The 23,840-nt window shown below is 36.3% G+C and overlaps 1 long non-coding RNA gene across 1 annotated transcript in view; it reads left to right on the forward strand.

Moving 5' to 3' along the window:
• Positions 1-23,840, forward strand: part of LOC112585116 — a 199,616-nt gene that overhangs the window by 132,402 nt on the left and 43,374 nt on the right. Inside the window, exon 4 of the long non-coding RNA XR_003109513.3 lies at positions 11,769-11,833. This is a non-coding gene — a long non-coding RNA (uncharacterized LOC112585116). The remainder of the gene's footprint in view (positions 1-11,768; positions 11,834-23,840) is intronic.

A 23,840-nucleotide genomic window follows, 5' to 3' on the forward strand; every position in this document is an offset into this window, starting at 1 on the left:
TCATTATTTAGAATTTTCAGTTTCCCTTTAGCTGACTAAGGGGAAAATGAAAACTCCCTCAGAGTCCTACCAACTCTGGCAGAAACCCATATGGGTTCCCACCTTTGAGGGTGATCTGGAGAGTCCTGTAAGTCCACTGATTTGGTGGACTTTTGTTTACATTCTTGTACGAAAGAACGTCTTGATGAGGGTGAAAGAGGACAGTAAAAAAGCTGGCTTAAAACTCCACATGAAAAAACTTCATGGCAAATAGAAGGCGAAAAAGTGGAGGAAGCAGTAACATTTTCTTTTCTTGGGCTCCAAAATCACTGCATTGGTTACTGCAGCCATGAATTTAAAAGATGCTTGCTCCTTGGAAGAAAAGCTATGACAAACCTAGATATTGCACTAAAAAGCAGAGACAGCACTTGCCGCCTGGTTTTTCCAGTAGTTATGCACAAATGCTAGAGTTAGGCTATAAAGAAGGCTGAGTGCTTGCTTAAGAATTGATGCTTTGGAACTGTGGTGTTGGAGAATACTCTCCAGAGTCCCTTGGACTGCAAGGAGAGCAAACCAGTCAATCCTAAATGAAATCAACCCTGAATATTCATTGAAAGGACTGATGCTGAAGCTGAAGCTCCAACACTTTGGCCACCTGATGCAAAGAGTCAACTCTTAGGAAAAGATCCTGATGCTGGAAAAAATTGAGGGTAGGAGGAGAAGGGAGCAACAGAGGGTGAGATGGTTGGAGGGCATCACTGACTCAAGAGACATGAATTTGAACAAACTTTGAGAGATAGTAAAGGACAGGGAAGCCTGGTGTGCTGCAGTCCATGGGGTCATATACAGTGAGACATGACTGAGCGACTGAATAGCAACAAGACACGTATAACTTCTGGAACCATTATTCTTAGATGTAAAATAGGCATATATATTGGAGGTGCCTTGCTTGACTCTTTGGAGCTTAAAATGATTAAAAATTAAAATTGTTATTAATTTCTTAATTATTTAAAACTAAAACTATTAAAATTATTATCTGTTAATTTTTTAGCTAAGTCTTTGGATTTCTTGGTGCCAAATTAAAACCTAGAAGAGTTGTACCACTGGGCTGGGAAATTTTAATTTCCCAATATATCTCATTACATGGTAATTTTCTTGAGGTTGGTGGGTGACATGTGTCTATCTAACTTGTTCTGTAACCAACTTATCCTAACAGGGGACTCTTTGGATTAGGTGGAAAGTATCCTAATAGCTTTTAAATGCTCAATCAGTGCTCACTGACTTTTTTTGTGGCTTTTTGATTCCCATTAATGTAGCTTCTATCTACACAGACCAAGACAAACAAACATGTACACCGTAATATATAGCAGTAACCAGAGATGTTACTTTGACTTGGCTAAGAGAAGGCTCTGGGTGCACCACCACCAATTCCCAATGTGCCACTGAGATTTGGGGGGAAAAAAACAAAACAAGCAGACCCTAAAGAATGGGGACTGTGGACTGATTCCAAACAGATGGGCAGACAGCTGCTAACAGTAGTTCCTAGTGTGAAATCTAGGAAGGATTCCAAAAAAACAGGGAAACTGCAGACTAAACCCAGAAGTTTCTGTTAGGTAGGTACAATAGGGAAAAGGAGTCCAAAATGGTGGTGGCTAAAAGACAAGGAAGATCAAAGGAAGGTCCGAGGACCAGAGTGAAGACTTCAGGCAGAACAAACAGCACTCCTGGCTAAGCCCAATTTGCATAGGGCAGGCCCAGGTGGAAGAAAAAACATAAAAAGGAAGAGCCAAAGCGCCTTCTCATAGACTCTCTCTCTCCTGCGTGTGTGTGCACGCGCGCGCTCTCTCTCTCTCTCTCTCTCTCTCTCTCCCTCCTGCTATCTTCTAAATGAAATAGAGCTGTTACACTGATTTGCCTAAGAGCTATAACACGGTTTGTCCAAGACCCAAGAGCTGTGACACGCTGAGGGCTTTAATGTCCGTCGCTCCAAATCTTTGTTGTGATGAGACAAAGAACCAGGAACATACACTCGCGTGGCATTTCCAATGTGGAATCTGGGGACAGAACTAAGAGTTGGGGTTTCCAATCAAATGGGGGAATATGGTCTGACCAATCAGTGGTTCTCAATGTGGAACTATGGATTCCAGTCAAATGGGGAACTGACTCAAAAGATAGATGAGGAGTTTGATGAAAAGAGATTATAGCTCAGAACCTGGAGGAACTTATCCATGGCTGTTGGAAATGGCAAGAAAGAGAACTCCAACAGGTTTGCAGGTAACACGTGTGTTTTTGTTGTCCCTGACGCCATTGGAAGTCCTCTTCAGTCTCACTGCTGCCATCAAGTCTGTTAAAAAACAAAGTAAATTTAAAGATTCAGTTGGTTTTATTCAGTGATTCATGAATTGGGCAACATCTCATCTAACAGAAAGGAACTCTAAGGAGCTATAGAAAATGGAAGTTGTTATAGGCAGAAGGAGGTGGGAAAAGGAAGTTCTAGCAAAGAATAATTGTTTAAGGCAAGGTCACCTTCCTGTGGGAGACAGAAGGATCTACTGGGTGGATTACCTCACTAATACTGGTCAGGTAATTCCAGGTTAATTTGCTAAATTTTACCTCCTGGGAGAGCCTGAAGTTGAAATTAGATTAGGTTTTAAGTCTTGGTTTCCTGACCTGTGGTTTAGCAAAAGTGGCTCCATTTTGGGCCTGTTGCTTCTTTTTTTAAGCATTAATTTGTTTATTTTTATAGTTTTTATTGGTCATATACTCATATCGTGTAAAAGATAAAATAGTTCTATTAGGTTTGCTAAAAGTAAAAGCAGTGGCCTAAACCCACCATCCTTGCCCCATTTTTTTTTCTCCAGAAATAAACACTTTCACATCTTTTAGTTAATCCTTTGGCCATTTAGTTTTGTACTATATATATATATACACACACATATACATATATGTATATATTTTTTTTCTCAATTTTTAAATTATTTAATCATTATCTACTGTGTTTTCTTGATGAATAAGTTTAAGAATCAAGGGAATAGATGATTTAGTTAACTGTTTTTTATCAGGTTCTGCTACAGTGTGTGTGTGCTCTTAGTAACTCAGTCAAGTCCAACTCTCTGTGGCCCTTTGAACTGTAGTTGGTAGGCTCTTCTATCTATGGAATGTTCCAGGCAAGAATACTGGAGTGGGTTGCCATTTCCTCCTCCAGGGGATCTTCCCGACCCCAGGATCAAAACTACATTTCCTGTATCTCCTGCATTGGCAGGTGGATTCTTTACCACTCTGCCACCTTATAATGCTACATAAAAAAGGACAATCAAATTTCAATCATTATGAAATTGAATGTTTATCTCTCAATTAAGAATCCACAGTCTGACTTGGGCAGCCCTGCCGCAGGATGTGGGCTTAGCTTCACGTCTGCTCCATGGATCCTTCTAGGACCAGGGGCTACCCAGGGGAATGCTCTTCTCAGGAGGAAATACATCTCCCTATTCTCTTAGATTGTAATTTTGGTGACAAAAATATTGTTAACATTTTATGGCTATTGATGAAAGACAGAGGGAAACAAAAAGTGCCCACTGAACTGAGAAAGCATCTTGAAAATGAAAAAAACGAGGCATGTATTTGTGTTTCATGGCTACATTATTTAGCATTCTTTGTGTACTCTCTTTTCTGCTTAGCTTTTTAAAAAATATGTAATTAATAACTAACATTTTTATTTGCTTATTTTTCTGTGTACTTTTAAATTGCAAAGTGAAGAAAGCTGAGCACCAAAGAATTGATGCTTTTGAGCTGTGGTGTTGGAGAAGACTCTTGAGAGTCCCTTGGACTGCAAGGAGATCCAACCAGTCCATCCTAAAGGAGATCAGTCCTGGGTGTTCTTTGGAAGGACTGATGCTAAAGCTGAAACTCCAGTACTTTGGCCACCTCATGCGAAGAGTTGACTCATTGGAAAAGACCCTGATGCTGGGAGGGATTGGGGGCAGGAGGAGAAGGGGACAACAGAGGATGAGATGGCTGGATGGCATCACCGACTCGATAGACATAAGTTTAAGTAAACTCTGGGAGTTGGTGATGGACAGGGAGGCCTGGTGTGCTGTGATTCATGGGGTCACAAAGAGTTGGACACGACTGAGCAACTGAACTGAACTGAAATAGATCTACATTTATAGGTTGCACATCAGGCACAAATATTGAAAATTTATTTAGAATTATCCTAAGAAATAATTCCTGATAACCAAAGGTAATCCTTGAAGCTATTTATGTTACAGTTCTCTGGGTTTGCTTTAGGTTGAAAGCTGGTGATGAAAAATTATTGCAAGATTTACTTTGAGCTCAGAAGCAAAAATTTAGATACTTATTCAAAACTTCTTATTCCCTTAAACATAGCACCTTCACATGATTAAAAACCTTCAGTAACTAATTTCCATGTGAATTTTCTAAGTTTTTCTTTTACTTCAGAAATATTTTGGAACTTTTTAAAGGTTTAAACTGAGACAGAAAATGAATTACTTAGAACTTCGGTTTTTAAGTTTCAGTACTAATGAGTTAGATTTTCAAATTCAGATAAATGAATGCTTAAGTATTATTCAATAGCTGTTGACAAACATAATTGATGGAAAATGTGCTTATAGATCATGTGTTCTATTTTCTTACCAAAATACATGAATTATAACTGGAATTCTATGGTTTGGAACAAACATGAACTTGAATTAGGAAATTTAATTAAATGTGAAACAAGGGGGAAATTGTGAATGGTGGAGTAAAGAGAACCAAAACTCATACACAGTTATATTGTTTACTAAAACCTGCCAAATTTTGAATCCCTGTATGCATGTGATAAAGAACAATATGAGAATTCAGATTCTGTCTTAGTCATCTGTTCATATACACTATATTAGCTTGGGACGTTAAAGAAATATTTTAGTAACACTGCAAGAATTGCAGCCAACAATCTTTTCCGGGTTATGTGCAAAGTAAACAGTGACTAGGAAGAAAACTTATTCAGTGAGAGAAGTTTTTTAATTTTATAGCTATAACTTTTGGTGTACGGGGAGGAAATGAAATTAAATTGCATGGCTATTAGTGAATTCTGGTTTTGTTTAGGTATAGTATCTTTTCACTAAGATCGCTGCATATCTTTTTAGCATGATAAGATCATAGAAAAAATAATAAAGATTATTCTAATTTGGGCACAAACACTAAAAAATTTTTTTGTGGGTTGGAAATGAAATAGTTGTAAACCAAGAGAGAGATTTATTTTTTTAAATACATGGAGGTTTCAGTTCCTTATTACTATGAAGAAGAGCCGATAGGCAGATTTTGAACCAAGAGATGTTACAATAGAAGAACTAGCCATTTTAATGTTCAATATTATTTTGTTTATATTTTCTCAAAATAATTGTATATCTTCACGCTCTCTCATAGTTTATCTGTGTAATTTCTGATTTAGGTAGAAAATTGAAGTTTCATTCAATTCTTTTTGTACAGTACCTTGTTTTGTCATCAAATAAATGATGAATAAGTGTATTTATTTAAATATTCAACACTGTAAGAGGATCACCAGATTCTTTATATGTTCCTTTTTGGGGAGTGGCTGGGTGCTGTGCTATGCAGTATGTGGGATTGTAGTTCCCTGACCAGGGATGGAACCCATGTCCCCTGCATTGGAAGCACAGAATCTTGGCCACTAGACCACCAGGTATGATCCCTATATGTTCCTATTATATTTATGAACTTTTAAAAATGTTGCTTGTATATCCTCCTTCAATTGCCATAGATTACTCTTGCAGAAAATGTTCATTTGTCACTTTTTTTTGCACACCCCCTCCCCACTCCAAGTCTTCAGGTTCTATTAGTCACAGTAGTCGTTTTCTGGGTGGGTTTGATACAATATAAAGTAAGCAAATCAGAAGACCTGCTTATTTTATTTTTTCAGCTTTCCCACTCAGTGCTTGGTGTTTTATTTTCCTTTTCATTGAGATAGATGTCACTGCAATAATTTTACAGATCCAGGCAACATTAGATTCCTAATAGCTTCATTGTTGATATGTGTTATTTGTCCCTGTACAGGTCTCTGATGTTCTGAACTCTGGAGTTATGCTTTTGTTTCATCATTACCCCATTGCTTTGACCTTAACACTTACTCCTGTCTAGGGATCCTTATTTCCAATGAGAAAGGCTTGGAGAGACTTAGGAAAATATTTACCTCATAACCAGGAAGGAAACTGGTTTACACCCTGAAACATCTGAACTCAGACAAAGAGGCAAACATATCATTGGGCTTGTTTCATTAAAAAAAAAATCATCAGTAGCCTTCAACCTTTTCATCCAAACTGGTAGTAGCATAGCAAAGTAATTGGTAGCCTAACTCTAAACTATTTTGACAACCAAGACTTAAAAAAAAAAAATGTGTTTTATTGAAGTATAGTTGATTTACAATGCATTAGTTTCTGGTGTAAAGAAAAACGATTCTTTTTCATATTCTTTTCCATTATGGTTTATCACAGGATACTGAATATAATTCCCTGTGCTATATTGTAGGACTTTGTTGTTTTTCCATTCTATATATAAGTTTGCATCTGCTAATCCCAAAATCTCAATCCATCCCTCCACTTCCCCTCCCCCCTGGCAACCACAAATTTGTTTTCTGTGTATGTGAGTCTGTTTCTCTTTCATAGATAAGTTCATTTGTGTCATATTTTAGACTCCATACAGAAGTGATACTATATGGTATTTGTCTTTATCTCTCTGATCTCACTTCATATGATACTCTCTACTAACATCCATGTTGGTGCAAATGGTATTATATCATTCTTTTTATGGCTGAGTAGTATGCCATTGGACTGTTGTTGTCTAGTTGCTAAATAATGTCCGACTATTTTGTGACCCCGTGGACAGTAATCTGCTAGGCTCCTCGCTCCATGGGGTTCACCAGGCTAGAATACTGGTGTGGTCTCTGTTTCCTTCTCCATTGGATCTTCCCGACCCAAAGGCTGAACCCATGTCTCCTGCATTGTTCAGTTCAGTTCAGTAAAGTCGCTCAGTCGTGTCCGACTCTTTGCAACCCCATAAACTGCAACACACCAGACTTCCCTGTCCATCACCAACTCCCGGAGTCCACCCAAACCCATGTCCGAGTTCGTGATGCCATCCAACCATCTCATCCTCTGTCGTCCCCTTCTCCTCTTTGCCTTCAATCTTTCCCAGCATCAGGGTCTTTTCAAATGAGTCAGCTCTTCACATCAGGTGGCCAAAGTATTGGAGTTTCAGCTTCAACATAAATCCTTCCAGTGAATACCCAGGACTGATCTCCTTTAGGATGGACTGGTTGGATCTCCTTGCAGTCCAAGGGACTCACTCGCAAGAGTCTTCTCCAACACCACAGTTCAAAACCATCAATTCTTCGGCACTGAGCTTTCTTTATAGTCCATCTCTCACATCCATACATGACCACTGAAAAAACCATAGCCTTGACTAGGCAGACCTTTGTTGGCAAAGTAATGTCTCTGCTTTTCAATATGCTATCTACGTTGGTCATAACTTTCCTTCCAAGGAGTAAGCATCTTTTAATTTCATGGCTGCAGTCACCATCTGCAGTGATTTTGGAGCCCAGAAAAATAAAGTCAGTCACCGTTTCCACTGTTTCCCCATCTATTTCCCATGAAGTGATGGGACTAGATGCCATGATCTTCATTTTCTGAATGTTGAGCTTTAAACCAACTTTTTCACTCTCCTCTTTCACCTTCATCAAGAGGCTCTTTAGTTCTTCTTCATTTTCTGCCATAAGGGTGGTGTCATCTGCATATCTGAGGTTATTGATATTTCTCCCAGCAATCTTTATTCCAGCTTGTGTTTCTTCCAGCCCAGCGTTTCTCATGATGTACTCTGCATAGAAGTTAAATAAGCAGGGTGACAATATACAGCCTTGACGACCCCTTTTCCTATTTGGAACCAGTCTGTTGTTCCATGTCCAGTTCTAACTGTTGCTTCCTGACCTGCATACAGGTTTCTCAAGAGGAAGGTCAGGTGGTCTGGTATGCCCATCTCTTTCAGAATTTTCCTCAGTTTATTGTCATCCACACAGTCAAAGGCTTTGGCATAGTCCATAAGGCAGAAATAGATGTTTTTCTGGAACTCTCTTGCTTTTTCAATGATCCAGCGGATGTTGGCAATTTGATCTCTGGTTCCTCTGCCTTTTCTAAAACCAGCTTGAACATCAGGAAGTTCACGGTTCACATATTGCTGAAGCCTGGCTTGGAGAATTTTGAGCATTTCTTTAGTAGCATGTGAGATGAGTGCAATTGTGTGGTAGTTGGAGCATTCTTTGGCATTGCCTTTCTTTGGGATTGGAATGAAAACTGACTTTTTCCAGTCCTGTGGCCACTGCTAAGTTTTCCAAATTTGCTGGCATATTGAGTGCAGCACTTTCACAGCATCATCTTTCAGGATTTGAAATAGCTCAACTGGAATTCCATCACCTCCACTAGCTTTGTTCGTAGTGATGCTTCCTAAGGCCTACTTGACTTCACATTCCAGGATGTCTGGCTCTAGGTGAGTGATCACAGCATTGTAATTATCTAGGTTGTGAAGATCTTTTTTTGTACAGTTCTTCTACATATTCTTGCCACCTCTTCTTAATATCTTCTGCTTCTATTATGTCCCTACCATTTCTGTTCTTTATTGAGCCCATCTTTTCATGAAATGTTCCCTTGGTATCTCTAATTTTCTTGAAGAGAAATTGTAGGCAGATTCTTTACCACTTAGCCACCAGGGAAGCCCCATTCCATTCCATACATACATACATATATATATATATATATATATATATATATACACACACACACACACACACACACACATATATATATACACCACACCTCGTTTATCCATTCATCTGTCAATGGACATTTAGGACACCTGAGACCTTAATCATGTCCCCATCACTTCCTAAAGAGGTAACATTAAATGTATTCTTTAGTTTAAAAAGTATGAAAACCTACAGTCCTCTTTACAAAAGATGGGTGCCTATGATCTCCCTGTGAATAATCCCCTTCTCTACATTCTTATAAACTAAGGCTTCATAAACATGCATTTTAGCCTCATACCTCTTTTTCTTTTCCCTATTAGGGTTAAAAGAAAACACACAAACACATCCAAATAGGAACAAAGCAAAAATAAAATTAAAAACTTACATAAAATTAAAAACTTAGGTTATAAAAGAAAATCCTGGTGCATAGGAAAAATCAGTTAAGACTTAAACATACTCTGCCACATGAAAGATTTTAATGTCTTACTTTAAAAATGAAACCAAGATAAATGTCTTTCCATTGAAGAATCCCATTCAAGAGAAAACTGTGGGATATAGTCTATATGTTCTGACCAAATTCTAAAGGAGAATATCAGAAAAAAAAGAAAAGATGGGGACTATAGTTATATGGTTGAATGTCGAACTCATCCTAAGTTTAGATATAATGATTACATATGAACAAGGCACTGATGTACACTCAAAACTGAGTTGTATTTTGTCAGTGAAGTGTTATGTTACCTTGAGAAGATCTCATCTTATAGCCTTAAAATCTTAAATTAGAAGTAATTGGTATCTCCTTGCCTGAAGGTTTAGCTTGATTATTAAATAAACAATGGGAAAATAAGTGGTTGTGGAAATAAATGCTTGAAACAGAGTTCCACTTTGATAATAGGTAATATTTCTAATAGCAAAGTCTGTTTTCTGAAAACGTCAGAAAAATTAATAAAGGAATGATTTTTGAGAATGTGTGTTGTGAATTGTTACCACTTAATTTCTTTGAGGGCAACAAGAAAAATTGAATTTACTTATATCTTTAAAAATATTTGTTTAGAGTCAAAGCATGGACATAAGTATAAGAAATTCAAAATGGAAAGAGACCAAAATAGTGTTACCCAAATCAGAGAAATGAGTTGTGAAATGAAGATGTGAGAATTATACACTTTATTTATAGATTTCATATATCATTTTTACTGATATTGACATTTGTTTTCCATCCAAGGCAATTACACAAGAGGTAGGTTTTCAAGCTATCTGCTTTGGTTTGATAATCCTTGTGTTACACTTCTTTTCTCACAGTGTGTCTTGTAATAATTAAAGTCACATTAAATAGCATTGAAACATGTATAGTATCATATATGAAATGAGTCGCCAGTCTAGGTTCGATGCACGATACTGGATGCTTGGGGCTGGTGCACTGGGACGACCAGAGGGATGGTATGGGGAGAGAGGAGGGAGGAGGGTTCAGGATGGGGAACACATGTATACCTGTGGTGGATTCATTTTGATATATGGCAAAACCAATAAATATTGTAAAGTTAAAAAATAAAATAAAAAAAATTTTTGGAAAGTATATCGAGAGAAAAATTAAAATTATAATTCTACTGTCAAAAAAAAAAAAAGTCACAAAAACGGATCCAGAAATGGTCACTTATTATTTAAGCAATGGGAAAATACAATCCATACTAGAGAAAAATATGTTGTTTGTTTACTTCCTTTGGATTTATTTATTTATTTTTTTATTGATGAGAATACAGAGTTTACTCAGCATGCATTTTTTCATTCAGTGATCAGATTTTGAATATTTGTATTACTTAGATTTATGAGAAGAAAAATGTTTCCTGACATCCCATGTATTTTTGGTGTGTTTACCAGACTGCATAATTTGGAATTTAGAATTCATAGGCTGAGTATCTTCTTATAATTTGATTTTAGCATCATATTCAAGATTCCAGAGAAAGATACTTTGTGTTTCACTTTTTTCCCCCAGTTATTTGTGTATCAGTGGTGTTCACAGTACCCTTGACAATAGGCCTGGCAAGGGCACTGCTGTTATAGTTTCCAGATACAGGATCTAAGACCCAATGTACTTGGCCCAAAACTCCTTCTCCTCAGAACCTTTCCCACTAATCTAGAGAGAAAAATACATCTTAAACCTTAATGTATTAATGAACTTAAATAAATAAATAACTTAATAATTCTTAATTATCCAAGTTGTTAGAATCTGGCCTAACAGATTCAGTACCTCAGTCTGTCCTCGGTAGACGGTAACGGTGCGAAGGAGGAAGCTAGAGCCCAAATACCACTGACCCTGAAACTTCTGGATCCTTATCCATGTTCTTCACTGGATAAAAACATTTGTTTCTGCCTGAAAATACTGTTTAGGACTAAAAGAGAAAGTTTATGGATACAGGCAACTAGCTAGAAGTCCCTAACTCTGCCTCCCCCAAATTCCCATTAAAATACTTATGCAGGCAGAGAAAAATATGAAAATTCCTCAACCTCAAACACCTGGACTGAGCATCAATTTACTTCTAGGATCTGAGAGAAATGTTTGCTTGGCAGAATACTTCTTTCATGCACTTCTGCTAGGAACAGTTTTAGTTGCCAAGCATTAAAGGGGACAATTTTCCCTCTCTAAAAATCTTCCTGCTGGCATCTTATTTTCTCCTGATGGAATTTCTTCTCCTCTTTCAAGGTATTTTTTTTTTCTTGAATTCTATTAATAATGGTCAATAAGATTACCGTTATTTTAAAACCATTTTAAAAAAAAGAGTTTCTTCTTTCTTCTAATAAATAATCTTCATGTATGTTCTTATGAGGCTCTTGAATGATATTCTGTATTTTGTTCTTTATTTTGCATAATTTTTTGACAGAGGGCCTAAAGTCTACACTAAACAGAAAACTGGGCAGCATTTTTTTTTTTTTTTGAGGTACCATATTTTCAGCTAATCAGAGTACTTTCTCTCTACTTCCTCTCTCTTAGGACTCACCTGTCAGAGAACAATTGTGAAGACATGAATTTGAGCATATCACATCCTGAGCATTAAGGTGGGAATGAGGCTAAAGTTCCATAAGTAAAATAATTTTGAAGAGAGCAAAAATTCAAATATGAATATATGTTAGTATTGTATTTTTTAAAATAAGAAAAAGGCAGGGAGCATAGAAAGAAGATTAATTTAGAAAATATATACCAAATAAAGAATTTCTCTGTGCTGGGAAACATCTTATATGAAGGATTACTACTTCTGATTTCCAGTCTGACATGTAAGGAGCTTGGAAGTCACCATTTCACCCTAACAACAATGAAAAAGTAAGCAAACTTAAAAGTCATCAGTTCTTCTTAGATCACTTAGAGGAGTGGGGTCACAGGGCAAACTGCTGTCCTAAAACTTGGAGAGACAGACAGGAGAACACAGAGAATCCTGACTGACTGAAACAAAAATTCTTCCACGAATCACTGCTGGAAAATCTAAACTATAATAAACAAATCACTGTAGACAACAGCAGGGGAAGGGAAAAGTTGTTATTTGGAATTGCTCCAGAGCGTTTAGTTCTTCTTCACAAGGCCTGAGTTCAAGAGAAATTATTTTACCAGAGTCTAACATACTGGATTTTTTTTTTTTTTTTTTTTTCCGGAGCCTAACCAACCTTAGGTAAGCAAAATATTCAACTCCAGTTCCCTTTAGCCTTCCATATGTGGAGATGAGAAATACTCAGTTCCAACCTATTCCAGGCATTCTGTCCCACCTAAGGAAGGGTGAAGTTCACAATCCAGGGGCATAGGCTTACTAAAACTGAGACCTAATTATAGAGAGAGCAAATACCAGAAATAGACTTAGATATGGCAGTATCAGTTGGCAGTATTAGACCAGAAATATAAAATAACTATGATTAATATGCTAAAAGGGCTCTAATAGAAAAAATAAACAACATGCAAGGATAAGTAATATAAAATAGAAATTTTAAGAAAGAATGAAAAAGAAGTGCTGCAGATACAAAACATCAGGCAGAATAAGAATACTTTCAATGATCCCCTTAGTAGACAAGACACAAATGTGGAATCTCTGAACATATGTCAATGGAAACTTCCAAAACTGAAAAACAAAGAGAAAAAGTGGAACATAATATCTAAGAAATTTGGAACAGCTCCAAAACATGTATCATACACATAGAGGGACTATCAATAGCAAAATAGAGGGAAAAAAATACTTGGAGTAATAATAACTGAGAATATCCCCAAATTAGTGTCACAGATCAAACTGAAGATATGGGAAGCTCAGAGAACACCAAGCAGAATGAACGCCAAAAATACAATGCCTAGGCATATTATGCTTCCCTGGTGGCTCAAACGGCAAAGAAGTTGCCTGTAATGTGGGAGAGCTGACTTCGATCCCTGGTTTGGGAGGATTCCCTGGAGGAGGGCATGGGAAACCACTACAGTATTCCTGCCTGGAGAACCTCATGGACAGAAGGAGCCTGGCTGGCTGCAGTCCATAGAGTTACAGACAGTCATATACAACTGAACAATGAAGCGCACACACACACACAGGCATATTATATTCAAATTGTGTGCCTTGTGTGTCTTTAACTGTTGTAGATCAAGAAGCAACAGTTAAAACTGGACATGGAACAGCAGACTGCTTCCAAATTGGGAAGGAGTGCATCAAGGCTGTATATTGTCACTCTGCTTATTTAACTTATATGCAGAGTACATCATATGAAATGCCGGGCTGGAGGAAGCACAAGCTGGAATCAAGATTGCTGGAAGAAATATCAACAACCTCAAATATGCAGATGACACCACACTTATGGGAGAAAGTGAAGAGGAACTGAAGAGCCTCTTGATGAAAAGTGAAAGAGGAGAGTGAAAAAGCTGGCTTAAAACTCAACATTCAAAAAAAGAAGATCATGGCATCCAATCCCATCACTTCATGGCAAATAGATGGGGAAACAGTGGAAACATGTCAGACTTGATTTTCTTGGGCTCCAAAATCACTGCAGATGGTGACTGCAGCCATGAAATTAAAAGAGGCTTGTTCTTGGAAGAAAGGCTATGACAAACCTAGACAGCATATTAAAAACCAGCAGCATCATTTTGCCAACGAAGGTCCGTCTAGTCTAAGCTATGGTTTTTCCAGTAGTCATGTATGGATTGTGATAGTTGGACCGTAAAGAAGGCTGAATGGCAAAGAATTGATGCTTTTGAACTGTGGTGTTGGAGAAGACTCTTGAGAGTCCCTTGGACTGCAAGGAGATCAAACTGGTCAATCTTAAAGGAAATCAATCCTGAATATTCATTAGAAGGACTGACATTGAAGCTGAAGCTCCAATACTTCAGCCACCTGATGTGAAGAACTGACTCATTAGAAAAGACCCTGATGCTGGGAAAGATTGAAGGCAGGAGGAGAACAAGATGACAGAGGACAAGATGGTTGGATGGCATCACTAAGTTTGAACAAGCTCTGGGAAATGATGAAAGGGAAGTCTGGCATGTTGCATTCCATGTGGTTGCAGAGTCAGACATGACTGAGTGACTGAACAACAGCAAAAGGAGTTTATAGGAAATCTTTGTGTAGGAAATCTCTATGCCTTCCTACTCAATTTAAAATTAAGAAGTGGGAGCACTAATCCTATTAAAGTTGGCCAGAAAGATATCTGACCTCTCAAATCTTTGTGACCAGAAAACATCCTAGCCTTTTGTATCCCTTTACAGCAGTAAGAGTTTTGGACCACAGACTAGAACTCACGTCAGGGCTCTAGGCTCAAGTGAAAAACTCGACTGTGGTTAGAGTAGCTATTCCTACATTGGTAGGTGCCCAAACTTTCTCTCTGTAGGCATCATAATTTGAATCTAAAGCAATGACAGTTCCAAATTCTTCTAGATCTACCTACTGGCATGCAATCATCTGTATAAGACATTTTTTGGCAGAGCTAACTTAATATAGAAGAAGACTCTAGAGTAGGCATGTAGTACCCCCACGTCAATGCTCTGAATTAGATACTCTTTTATAAATAAAGACATTGAAATATAAGTATATTCACCTACTCGCCTAAGCTTGCACAGTTAAGTGGAAGATCCAAAATAAAAAGGCAGAACAGGGAATTCCTTGGTGGTCCAGTGGTTAAGACTCAGTGCTCAGGTTCAGTATCTGATTGGACAACCAAGATCCTGCAAGCTGTGAACCATGGGCCAAAAATAAATTTAAAAAGTGAAAACCAGAACATGTTAAACATTCAAATTTAGAACCTGGATAGAATTCAGTCAGTACTATAGTCAAAGTATAAGCCAGTATTAGAAGAGAGCATTGAGAGGTATTTTCCTGGAATTTGCAGGAACATTTCAATAGAACTGAGCTTTGAATTAGGTCTTGAAAGGCAGAAAAAGAAAGTTCCATTCATGAAATGTTATATTTGGTGGGCGAAGATCAATGAGGAAAAGAAAGTAAATAAAGACAGAGACAGTAGAAAATTCTGGGGGTGTTCACTTAATAGGTCTTATTCCATTTGAACAAACATTGCAGATATAGTCAGGTTGAGTAAGAGAAATGCGTGGAAGTATTAATATAGTTGGGGGCTTCCCTCTTGGCTCAGATGGTAAAGAATCTGCCTCCAGTGCAGGAGACCCAGGTTCAATCCTTGGGTTGGGAAGATCCCTTGGAGAAGAAAATGGCTACCCACCCCAGTATTCTTGCTTGGAGAATCCTATGGACAGAAGAGTCTTGAGAGATACAGTCCACGAGGTCACAAAGAGTTGGACACAACTGATCAACTAACCACATTAGCACATTAATATAGTTACTCAGCCCTCTTTGGGTGATATTGCATAAAATGCATTTTTATCCTTTCATTTTCAACCTATTTGTTGTCTTGGATCTATAGCAAGTCTCTTATAGACATAAGACAATTGGATCATGTTTATTTTTGTTTTATTCATTCTGCCAGTCTCTGTCTTTTGATTGGATATTTTAATTCATTTACATTTAAAGTATTTACTGATTAAGGATGAACTTATTTCTTCCATTTTGCTATTTTCTATATATGCTTGGTATTTTTTTGTTTGTTTCTTATTTCCTCCATTATTGATTCCTTTTGTGTTTGTTTTTTGTTGTAATGAAATGTTTTGATTCACTTCTGTTTTCTTTTGTGTATTTGCTACATTTTTTTCTTTCTGTTTTCCATGAGATTACATTTAAAATTCTAAAATTATAACAATCTAATTCAAATTTATATCAATTTAACTTCAATAGCTTAGAAAACCTGTGGTCCTCCTTTTTTGTTGTTTTCATAAATTACACCTTTATATACATGTTCCCCAAAACATAAATTTATAATTATTTATTCTGTGTGCATCTTTTAAATTATATAGGAAACAGAAAGTGAAATTATAAACCAGAAGTACAACAATACTAGCTACTATATTTACCCATTTTTTTTTTAACTTTACTGGGGATATTTATTTCTTCATATGTCTTCATACTGTCTGGTGCTTTTATTTGAACTGAAAAGATTCTTTGTAGGATTTCTTTTTTTTTTTTTTTTAACTTTACAATATTGTATTGGTTTTGCCATATATCAAAATGAATCTGCCACAGGTATACATGTGTTCCCCATCCTGAACCCTCCTCCCTCCTCCCTCCCCATACCATCCCTCTGGGTCGTCCCAGTGCACCAGCCCCAAGCATCCAGTATCGTACATCGAACCTGGACTGGCGACTCGTTTCATATATGATATTATACATATTTCAATGCCATTCTCCCAAATCATGCCACCCTCTCCCTCTCCCACAGAGTCCAAAAGACTGTTCTATACATCAGTGTCTCTTTTGCTGTCTTGTATACAGGGTTATTGTTACCATCTTTCTAAATTCCATATATATGTGTTAGTATACTGTATTGGTGTTTTTCTTTCTGGCTTACTTCACTCTGTATAATAGGCTCCAGTTTCATCCACCTCATTAGAACTGATTCAAATGTATTCTTTTTAATGGCGGAATAATTTCTTTTATGAGAAGTCTAGTAATAACAAACTGACTCAGCCTTTGTTTATTTAGAAATTTGTTAACTTCACTATCATTTTTAAATTGAAATATAGTTAACCTATAGTATTGTCTTAGTTTCAGGTATATAACATAGTGATTTAGTTATATGTGTGTGTGTCTGTGTGTGTATGTATATACTGCTTTCAGATTCTTTTCTGTTATAGATTACTCCAAAATATTGGGTGTAGTTCCCTATGCTATACAGTAGGTCTTTGTTGGTTATATATTTTATGTATAGTAGTATATATTTGTTAATTCCAAACTCCTAATTTCCACCACCTTTCCCCTCCTTTCCACTTTGATAACCATAAATTTGTTTTCTGTTTCTGTGGGTCAGTTTCTGTTTTGTATATAATTTCATTTGTCTAATTTTTTAAGATTCCACATATAAGCAGTATCATATGATATTTCTCTTTTTCTGTCTGGCTTGCTTCACTTAGTATGATAATCTCCAGGTTCCATGTGGCTGCAAATGGTGTTATTTCATTCTTTCTAATGGGTGAGTAACATCCCATTGTATACATACTACCTGGAAGACCGTAATCTTGACTATGCAGACTTTTGTCCGCAGAGTAATGTCTCTGCTTTTCTACACTCTGTCTAGGTTTGTTACCACTTTCCTGCCAAGAAGCAATTGCCATCTGATTTCATGGGTGCAGTCACCATCCACAGTGATTTTGGAGCTCAAGAAGAGGAAATCTGTCACTGCTTATACCTTTTCCCCTTCTATTTGCCATGCAGTAATGGGGCCGGATGCCATGATCTTGAGTTGTTCTTTTTTTTTTTAATATTTAGTCTTAAGTCAGCTCTTTCACTCTCCTCCTTCACCCTCATCAAGAGGCTCTTTAGTTCCTCTTCGCTTTCTGCCATTAGAGTGGTCTCATCTGCATATCAATGGTCACGTATGGCTGTGAAAGCTGGACTATAAAGAAGGCAGAACGCCAAAGAATTGATGCTTTCCAACTGTGGTGCTGGAGAAGACTCCTGAAAGTCCCTTGGACAGCAAGGAAATCAAACCAGTCTATCTTAAGGGAGATCAACCCTGACTATTCACTGGAAGGACTGATGCTGAAGCTGAAGCTCCAGTATTTTGGTCATCTGATATGAAGAGATGACTCATTGGAAAAATCCCTGGTGCTGGGAAAGACTGAGAGCAAAGGAAAAGAGGGCATCAGAGGATGAAATGGCTGGGCGGCGTCACTGATGAAATAAACATGAACTTGGGCAAACTCCGGAAGTTGGTGAGGGACAGGGAGGCCTGGCTGCTGCAGTCCATGGGGTCGCAAAGAGTTAGACACGATTCGGCGACTGAACAACAACAACATACATACCACATCTTCTTTAGCCATTCAACTGTTTTTTGACATTTAGTTTGCTTCCATGTCTTGGCTATTGTAAATAGTGCTACTATGAACATTGGGGTTCATGCATCTTTTTGAATTATTGTTTTCTCTGGATATATGCCCGGGAGTGAGATTGCAGGATCATATGGTTGCCTATTTTTAGTTCTTTTTTTAGAACATTCCATACTGTTTTTCCTAGTGGCTGCACCCTCCTTCCCAACAGTGTAGGAGGGCTCTTTATTCTCCACACCTACTCCAACATTTATTATTTGTAATTTTTTTTATAATGGCCATTCTGACTGGTGTGAGGTGATACTAATTATAGTTTTGATTTATATTTCTCTAATAATTAGCAATGTTAAACATTTTTTCATGTGCCTTTTGGCCATCTGTATGTCTGTTTTGAAGAAATGTCTATTTAGATCTTTTGCCCATGTTTTGATTTTTTTTTAATATTGAGCTGTATGAGATTGTTGTATATTTTGGAGATTAAAGACAGTCTGTTCAATAAGAGGTGCTGGGAAAACTGGACAGCTACATGTAAAATAAATTAGGACAGTCTCTAATACCTTACACAAAAATAAACTCAAAATGAATTAAATACTTAAATATAAGACTGCTACTATAAAATCCCTAGAGGAAAACATAGGCAGAATACCATGACATAAATTATAGTACTATCTTTCTGGATCTGTCTCTTAGAGTAATGAAAATAAAACCAGAAATGAGCAAATGCGACCTAATTAAACTTAAAAGCTTTTGCATAGCAAAGGAAACTACAAGCAAAATGAAAAGACAACCTACAGAATGAGAAAAAAAAAATTTGGAAATGATGCAGTGACAAGGGATTAATCGCTGTCATTTTTTGAAGGACAATTTTGTTACAATCTTGGTTGAAAATTTTTTTTTTCCCTCTCAGCACTTTAAATATGACATCCTGCTGCCTTTGTACCTCTGTGGTTCCTGATGAGAAAATGAGTGTTAATTTTATTGAAAGCCCCTCATAAATGATGAGTCACTTCTCTCTTCTTTCTTCCAAGATTCTCTAGCTTTTAAGAGTTTGATTATAATGTGTCTCAGAGGGGGCATCTTTCTTTTCATTCAACTTGGAGTTCATTTGCTTTCTTATATTTATAGAATTATGTCTTTTATCAGGTTTTAGAAATTTTTAGCAATTATTTATTCAAGCATTCTTTCTACAATTTTCTTTTTCTTCTTCTTCTGAGACTCATAAAATGTATGATGGCTTGCTTGACAGTATCCTACAAATCTCTTAGGCTGAATTCACTTTTATTCATATTTTTTCTACTGTACCTACTCAATAATTTCAATTGCTTTTTACTCAAGTTTGCTGATTCTTCCTTCTGCCAGTTCAAATCTTATTTTAAATTCCTCTAGTGAATTTGGTTTTTTTATTTCAAGTATTATATATCTTAACTCCAGAATTTGTGTCTAGCTCCTTTCTACACTTTTCTGTACTTTCTTATATTCACTCTTTTGTCAAACATCATTTTCCTTACTTCTGTTAGTTCTTTCCTCATGACTTCCATTAGCCCGATGAGCATGTTTATAACAATTAAACTACTTGGCTAGTTACTTTGATATCTTGGTGTCCTCAGGGATGGTTTCTATTCATTTATTTTGTTCATTTGAATGCAGTATACTTTCTGTTTATTTGTATGCTTTGTCAATGTTTGGTTGTTGTTTGAATCTGGACATTTAAATGTTATACTGTGGTAACTGTAATCAGATTCTCCCCTCTCCCTAGGGTTTGCTGTCTTAGTTGGTTGTTGAAGGCTGTAGTCCATTCGTTCAGATATTCTTCTAAGCTATTTTTGCAAAATCTGAATTTCTTGTCCTGTGGTCACCAAAGTCTGTTTTCCTTTCTGTCATGTTCAACAAATGTGTTGACAGATATATCCTTGCATGAAAGAAGCTAAAAAGAAAAACGGAATCAGAAGCCAAAAAAATCAAAACAAAAAAAAATGGGGAAAATAAAAATTAATGGATAATCCAAATAGAATTGCAGATGTATACAAGAAGGATTTATTAGCATTTTGAAAAGCCTTCCAGTTTTTATTTCATGTTTGTTTTAGTACCACCAGCTTATCAATTATAATTTGTTTTTTTGTTTTTTTTTTTTTCCATTCAGACATCAGAAACATCCATTCCATTCTCTCTTATACAAATCAAAGATTGCAGGTCAACTCTATATTAGAAAGTTTTCAATGTCCCAAAGAAGTTCCCTAACATAGTACTCTCTTTACCAGTTATTTCCAGGCACTTAATTTTCCATCTTTCTCTCTTCCTCTCACCAAGCAAGAGGAAGAAATTTTCAAAATGGAAAAGATAAACAGCAAGTATTTTGGGTTGACTAAACTATCAGTGAGTGAGTGAACAGAAATAAAAAGAAAATATACATCAGAACAATTAACTTCCAATACTAATAAATATTTCTGTAGCTGCAGTAAAAGGAACAAATTTTTCTTTTTATTTAAAGAAATAAGAAGCATTCCCTCTTCTAACAATTATTTATAGGTTGTAACTATTCCACAAAGAGATAATTGAAATGTAAATTAAATGATACATCATTTAGAAATTGAGATTGCTGCTGACATCCTATATTTTACAAACTGATGAAATCCTTTTTGAAAGAAATTATATCTTTCACCACAGTCCATTATATTTTGAGAAACATTTTAAAACAAGAAACTATAGCAGAGTTTGTATAAATGGGTTCATCAGTTTCTCTCCCCAAGTTCTCAATATAACATGGTTCAATGAGTGTTTGCATATGCTCAAAAGTGGTCAAAGCCAAAAATAGCTGTCAAATGGATATAGTAACGTATAAGTTATATTAATATTTATTTTTTCCATTTAATATAACTCTTGTAGTAAGTCAATACAATCCTCAAGAGTTAAATATATTATGTTTCAAATAAAATATAGTTAAGCGCTTAATCTGTGTTTACTATTATTAACAACACTCCATGGCAGCAATCTTTCATATTTACTACATAAAAGAAGCAATAGTAAGTCCTGGATTAAACATATGAGTCATTCATGTTCTACTTAAACTGGAAAAGCAAAGATTGATATGTTTTATATAGGCCACGATTACAATCAGAAAATTTTAATGTTGTTTTTGGTTATGGCTGTATAGTTTTCAATTTGTTCAAAAAGTTGTCTCTCTGGAATTATTTAAACATAGTAGAACATTAACCTTTCTTTTAGGTGATATGAATTGCAGCCAAAAATGACTTAAAACTTTACATGAATATATTCTATATGACTATCATTGTCTTAATGAAGCAGACTGACTTTTATCACTTTACATCAATTTGTAGATTAATGATAAACAGTACAATTTAAAGCTCAAATTAATTCCACTTGAAATTGTCATACTCTTCAAATGCATAATAAACATCTAGCCATTTTCTTTGGTTTTCAAAGAACAGAAGTATCTAAACCAAAACAAAAGCAACCAAAATAATTTGAGTTGGTGCCATACTATTTAACCTGAGAGGGTAATGTCTATGACAAAGGGAAGATGACCCATTCTATATTCTAAGAAAAAGTATACATTTCGTACTTCAACATAAAAATAAATGCTTAAATATAGAAAACTTGTATCCTATTTCATGTACAAATTCCTCTGAAAATTTGTATGTATTGCTCTCTTCATTTACTTGTTCATTTATTAACACCTTATATGTACCAAACATTATAGAAGGCACTATAAAAATAAGATCAGAAAAGAATCTCCAGTTTCTGGTATAAGAGATTATATCAAACCAGTCTTCATAACAAAAATCTTAGACTCTGGACTAAACAAAATGAAATAAATAAAAAATAATTCTTTGGAGGGAATGGAAGAATGACTAAAGAAAGCAGAAACACGAAGGAAAGAAGTCATTCAGGATGAGATCCACGTTTGACCACTTTCTCAATGAGCACACTCCTAGCCTGTGCTATATATGACGGATAGAGACCAACAAGAAAGTGACATTCTTGCTGGCTAACCAGTCAGAGATTGGAATTCGGAGCTTCCAGAATATATGAGAACTGAGGAAGAAGATCTCTGTGAAGAGGAATTCATAAAGGTGAGGGAGCCAATGATCTACAAGTGAATTCGCTCAAAGTTTTACCTTGACCACTAAACAGTGAGTTAAGGATGTTGAAAGAATATTTTGAACTGAATGATATTTTGCCTACATTTGCAAAATATCACAAAAACAATAATTAGAAGGAAATTTATAGGTGTAAGTATGTTTGTTTGAAAAGAAAAAAGGCTTCAAAATCAATGAGATAAACTTCCAACTTATGCTAGAAAAGGAGGAGCAGATTAAACTCAGAGTAAGTTGAAAGAAGGAAATAGAAAGATAAGAAAAGGTATCAGTAAAATAGAAAATAAACAGTTGAGAAAGAAAGCCAAAAATATGTTCTTTGCAAAAATAAATTTAGTAAACCTTTAGAAACTCTGATCAAGGAAATATAAATAGAAAACACATATTACTACTACTAATAATGAAGGAAACACACCACAGAGCCTACAAATATTAAAAGAATAATGAAACATTATAAATAATTTTAGACCAATAAATTCAGCAACCTAGAAAAATAGACATAGTACTAAAACTCACTGGTTAATGAATAGAAGAATACCTGTGTATCTGTTTTAAAATTTAAATTTGTAGTTTAAAACTTTCCTACAGAGAAAAGTTCAGGCCCAGATTATTTTACCAGTGAATTGTTTTACATAATTAAGGAAAAAAATAATGTCAGTTTAAATAAAACCTCCGTTAGTTTCCTAGTGCTATTGGGAACAAATATTACCACACAATGGTTAAAAACAACAAAAATTTATTCTTCCACAGCTCTGGAGGCTAAATGTCTGAAATTAAAGTATCAGCAGGACTGTGTTCCTGCAGACTCTTGGGGAAATCTGTTTATGCCTTTCTCTCAGCCTCTGGTGTTGCCAGTAACCCTGGGCGTTCCTCGGCCAGTAGAAGCATCACTCCATTCTACCTCTGTTGTACATGGCATTCTCCCTATGTGTCACTACCTGTGTCTCTTTTCGTTTTCTTAAAAAAATACATCAGTCATATTAAATTAAGGCTCACCCTAATGTCCACAGTAGATGTAGCTTAATTATATCTGCAAATGGCCAATTTCCAAATATCTGCAAATGGCCAATTTCCAAAAGGTCATGGTCACAGGTATTAGGGATTATGACTTCAACATGTATTTTGGCTTCCCTGGTGGCTCAGATGGTAAAGAATCTGCCTGCAGTGCAGGAGACCTAGGTTCTGTCTCTTGCTGAGGAAGATCCCCTGGAGAATTGATGGCTACCCACTCCAGTGTTTTTGCCTGGGAGGACCCATGGACAGAGGAACCTGGCTGGCTGAAGTCCATGGGGTCTCAAAGAATTAGGCACAACTGAGCAACTAACACTTCAACCCATAACAAACTATTTCTGAAAATAAAGAACACGTCCCAACTCTTGAGGCCAGCATAACTGTGATCCCCAAATAAAAGAGGCATATTGATTCAAAATTCTCCAAGCCAGCCTTCAGCAATACGTGAACCATGAACTTCCAGATGTTCAAGCTGGTTTTAGAAAAGGCAGAGGAACCAGAGATCAAATTGCCAACATCTGCTGGATCATCGAAA

This window comes from Bubalus bubalis, chromosome 5 (assembly GCF_019923935.1).
Source record: "Bubalus bubalis isolate 160015118507 breed Murrah chromosome 5, NDDB_SH_1, whole genome shotgun sequence".
NCBI lineage: Eukaryota > Metazoa > Chordata > Mammalia > Artiodactyla > Bovidae > Bubalus > Bubalus bubalis.